Raw genomic sequence first — 5120 nt, forward strand, 5'->3', positions numbered from 1 at the left:
TCATTGTTCCTGATAGCCAAAGATGCTGGTGACATTTTGAATTTACTCTTTTCCATTTGGCTCCCTGATGGATGAGGATTCCGACTCCTCCTTTCTTTCTTTCCAACTTAGATCTGTTGCACCCTTCCCAAATGTAATTCTCAATCACTGGCGGCTCTTCCGAGTCTTCAAGGTGCGTTTCTGTAACTGCGTACACCCATATTTGTTTTCTATTTAACCGCTCCTCAATCTCTGCCCACTTTTCCTTCATTCTGCTGTGCTGCATGTGGATGTAGCCTATTGCATGGTGAGCTCTGTTTCTTATTTTCCTCCTTTTTTCTGTTATTGACGGCGATGCCATTCTGAGTTTCCCCAAGGGGACCTGTTTCATTATTACGTACTCTAGGCTGCTGAGTGCCTGATTGATTGATTGATTAGTAGGGTTTTTTGGCGCAAGGGCCAGATGTGGCCAAAGAGCGCCAAGTCGATGGTCTGTACTTGTGAATGATATATGGGTGTTAATTGCGGGGAGTAATGAAACACGGCTGTATAGTGGCCTAAAATATTCGCTAAAAGCGCAGTATATGCATGTGGTGCGATGTGGCTGTAAAAGGGCCTAAAATTTATTTGCTCTAAAGTGCGTAAAATACAAGTATATACATAATATAAAAATGACTGTGATTGATCGTTTCTGCGATGACAATAGATGTTTCACAAGATGGGGATGGTCAGTAAATTATGTAAAATCTGTAGCACTAGTGCCTCAGCAAAGCCTTGAAAGCAAGGGCTGAGAGGCAGGTGCTCTAGAAAATGTTTTCATTGCAGCTACGACCTCCAGGTGGAGGCCGCGCTACAAGTAGCCTGGCCAAATCACATTTGGGGTGTCAGTTTCAAATAAAAAGTTGAATAGTGATTGAAAAGTAAAAAGGGGTTCATTGCTAAGAAAAAATGCTGGATGTAACGGTATGTGTTGGATATAAGCAGAGGGAAAGTGCTTTTTTCTCTCTGCCTCTATTTCAGTGCATTGGATAAGAACATGAATAACTGTAAGCCTGTTGCCACATTTCCTACATGTCGGTGGTTCGCTTCCCGTCAGAAGGTAGGAGTGAGTGGCGTACGTATGTCCTATTCTTAATCTACACAGAAGCACTTCCTTATGTCTTGTTGTTTTTTCAGTTATCCAGTTCCCTAATTTTGGCTTGATAACGTGTAGCTTATTCAATACTGCATTATCCCATTGGTCCTGCCAGTACTTCCTCAGTTTGTTGCGTAAGAAGGGCTTAAGTTCTTTTGCTGATATAGGTTTATTCATATCCGTCTCATTAAACGTGACTGACGTTGCACTTTCGTCAGCAGCTACATTGCCTTTTATGCCCCTATGGCCAGGTACCCAACATAGGATGATGTTCTGGTTGTAAAATAATGCTAGGCATAGTTGTGTGTATAGTTCATTAAAAACAGGGTTCTTATGTTTTCGAAAACTCATTAAGGCCCTTATTACGCTTAATGAATCTGTGAAAATGATGGCCTTATTCAGATTTGTTTTTCTGATGTGCTTTACGGCTGAGAGTACTGCGTACGCTTCAGCCGTAAAAATACTTGTGTTAGGATTTAGAGTACCGGAGGTGGAAAAAACTGGCCCAAGAGCTGCATACGCGACACCAGCAGATGATTTATAAGCATCTGTATAATACTCGGCACAGCAGTACTTCGCTTGGAGTTCGAGGAAGTGTGATAGTATATGTGCCTCAGGTGCATGTTTCGTTATTGCAACAAAAGAGATATCGCACTCCATGGTCTGCCATTCCCAAGGCGGTGGAAGGCGAGTGGGAGGCATTAAGATATTTTCTGGGAGATGGATGTTTGTTTCTTCTGCCATTGCTTCCAAACGTAGGCTCAAAGGAGTTCTAATACGTGGGCGGTTACTGTAAAGTCTGGCAGCGGACAGGTCGCTAACAATGGAATGACATGGATGCTCGGTGTCTGATTTTACCTTAGTGTAGTATGAAAAACTTAAGAATGTTCTGCGTAGATGTAAGGACCATTCGTTGGCCTCGACGTACAAACTTTCAACAGGGCTAGTTCTAAAGGCGCCTGTTGCCAGTCGTATACCGAGGTTGTGGACTGGGTCGAGAATCTTTAGCGCACTCTCAGTTGCGGAGTGGTACACTACGGCTCCGTAATCGAGGCGTGATTGTACGAGACTCTTATACAGGCTCAGCAGACACTTCCTGTCACTGCCCCAGGTTGTTCGAGAGAGCAGCTTGAGGAGGTTCATGGTCTTGAGGCATTTTTCTTTAAGATATTTTAAGTGGGGGACGAAGTTAAGCTTTGTGTCCAGGATAACACCTAAGAATTTGTGTTCAGGGCTAACAGTTAGTCTTTCTCCATTAAGGTTAATATCGGGTTGTGGTAGTACACTTCTCTTGTTAGAAAACAGGACACATGTGCTCTTTTGGGGGTTCAATTTGAAACCATTCTCGTCCGCCCACCTTGAAAATCTATTCAAGCCGAGTTGTAGCTGCCTCTCGCAAATGCTAAGATTGCATGACCTGAACCCTATCTGTACGTCGTCCACATAGATGGAATAGAAGAGTGTGCGAGGTAATACGGTGTGGAGGGAATTCATTTTAACAATAAATAACGTACAGCTCAGTACTCCACCCTGCGGTACGCCTGTCTCCTGCATGAATGGTCGAGATTGCACGTTGCCAACTCTAACACGAAATGTCCTGTTAGAGAGATAGCTTTCAATTATTCTCAGCAGGTTGCCGCGAATGCCCATTGCAGAAAGATCCCGAAGGATCCCGAAGCGCCACGTGGTATCATACGCCTTCTCCATGTCAAGAAACACGGACAACACAAGCTGTTTGTGGACAAACGCTTCCCTGATATACTTTTCAATGCGTACAAGCTGATCTGTCGTTGATCTGCCTTCTCTAAAGCCACATTGATATTGATCTAATTTCTTGTTAATTTCTAGATAATGTACCAGGCGACTGTTTACCATCTTTTCAAAAACTTTACATAAGCAGCTCGTCAATGCTATAGGCCTATAACTATTTGCCAAAGAAGGGTCCTTACCCTGTTTCAAAATAGGAATTATGATGGCCTCTTTCCAAGCAGAGGGAATGCGGCCGGACGACCATATAGAATTGTAGAGACAAAGAAGGGTTTTTTGTATTTCAGGCGGCAGGTGTTTAAGCATTTCATATAGGATGCGGTCAGATCCGGGGGCAGATTGGTTGCAGCTGTTTAGGGCTGCCTGAAGCTCTGCCATGCAAAAGGGTCTATTGTATGCCTCGTATTGTGTGCTTTTCCTTTCTAATGGTTGTCCTTCTATTTGCCTTTTGTTCCTTTGGAATGTTTCAGAGTAGTGCGACGAGCTGGATATCTGTTCGAAATGTGCGCCAAGAAAGTTCGCCTGATCTTCCATGCTGTCGCCTTGAGTATTCACTAAAGGCAGAGAGTAAGACTGTCGACCCTTTATTCTATTAACTCTATTCCAAACCTTTGTTTCGTCAGTGTAGGAGTTAATGCCTGATATATACTTTCTCCAACTCTCTCTTCTAGCTTGTCGCCGCGTTCTTCGACCCTGGGATTTGACCTGCTTGAAATTGACTAGATTTTCTGCTGTCGGAGAATCCCGAAGTAAACCCCATGCCTTGTTTTGCTTCTTTCGCGCTTTTCGACACTCATCGTTCCACCATGGAAGACGGCGTTTTGTGGACAATCCACTTGTTACAGGAATACATTTGGAGGAGGTGTCAAGGAGAAAAGTCGTAAAATATTCAACCGCAGCGTCTATGCTTAAAGCACACATGTCGTCCCAGGATAAACAAGCAAGCTTTTTGAACGTTTCCCAGTCAGCTGAGTCAGTTCTCCAGCGAGGTAATTGTGGAAGGCATTCATTAGCGATAGGTGTGCTTAGAACTACAGGGAAATGATCACTCCCGTATGGGTTTTTAATAACTTTCCATTGAAAGTAAGGTAGAAGAGTGGGAGATGCTATGCTAAGATCTATTGAGGAGTATGTTTTGTTTGCCATGTTATAATACGTGGGCTCCTTCCCATTCAAAAGACATGCACCTGAAGAAAAAAGGAACTGTTCAATCAAGCGACCTCTCGCGTCGCAGCGCGAGTCGCCCCATAGGTTGCTGTGCGCATTTAAATCTCCAAGCACAAGATATGGCTCAGGCAACTGATCTATTAATGTTTGGAGTTCTTGTTTGTGGAGCTGAAAATGCGGCGGTATATATAGGGAGCAGATGGTTATCAGCTTATTTAACAGTACAGCTCGAATGGCCACTGCCTCAAGAGTTGTTTGTAGCTGTAAGTGTTGACAGGCTATAGATTTATCAGCTATGATGGCTACGCCACCGGATGATGCGAGGGCATCATCGCGATCCTTCCGAAAAATAACATACTGACGTAGGAAGTGTTTGTGTTTAGATTTCAAATGAGTCTCTTGGACACACAGCACTTTAGGAGTTAGTTGATTAAGGAGTTCTTGGATATCATCGAGGTTGCAGAGCAGGCCTCTGATATTCCACTGAATAATCAGTGTATCCATATTAAAATGAATGTTGTGCTATGTGTCAAAGAGAATGAACTTGGTTTAGCTTATGTTGCCCTTTTGGGGCCCTGTAATTGGAGTTTTGTCTTTTTTGGAGCGATCGGCAAAATCGCGCCGCTCCTTAGGCGTCAACTGCGCCTTCTGACTGGGTGTTGTGTCCATGGCCTCTTGAGAGGCACTGGACAGCCGCTCTTGCGAGTGGTGTGTTTTCCGTGAAAGCCTTGTCTCGGAAGACAAGGCCTTGGAGCCCACCGTCCTGGTGGTTGGTGGGCTAGTCTTGACCTCGGAGCTGGACTGACTGGTGCCAGCACTAGCGGAGGCCTCAACTGTGGACAAATTCGGGAGAGGTAGGGCAGCCTTCGCTGCTCCCACCGTGGGGGCGGGTGGCGTTGCCGCACGCTCGCTACGCGTGGTGCTGGCGTCCGCCAAGTGCCGTTGTGGTACTGCCCCCCGACGTACCACTTCGGCGAAAGATGCGGTCTGTGTAAATGTTTGTGAGATGCGTTGCCTTGCTTCTCTGAAAGTTATGTTTTCTTTTACCTTTATTGTAATTATTTCTTTTTCT

The 5120-nt window shown here is 44.8% G+C and overlaps 1 long non-coding RNA gene across 2 annotated transcripts; it reads left to right on the plus strand.

Annotated features, from left to right (window-relative positions):
* Positions 1 to 887: 887 nt before the first annotated feature.
* LOC142559616 (uncharacterized) lies at positions 888 to 3748 on the plus strand. Of its 2 annotated transcripts, none has more exons than XR_012823175.1 (3): positions 888 to 1078; positions 3352 to 3448; positions 3553 to 3748. It is a non-coding gene; the product is annotated as an uncharacterized LOC142559616 (long non-coding RNA). The 2 variants fall into 2 exon arrangements; XR_012823176.1 differs by having other exon boundaries at positions 1053 to 1093.
* The last annotated feature ends 1372 nt before the right edge of the window (positions 3749 to 5120 follow it).

This window comes from Dermacentor variabilis, chromosome 10 (assembly GCF_050947875.1).
Source record: "Dermacentor variabilis isolate Ectoservices chromosome 10, ASM5094787v1, whole genome shotgun sequence".
NCBI classification, from domain to species: Eukaryota; Metazoa; Arthropoda; class Arachnida; order Ixodida; family Ixodidae; genus Dermacentor; species Dermacentor variabilis.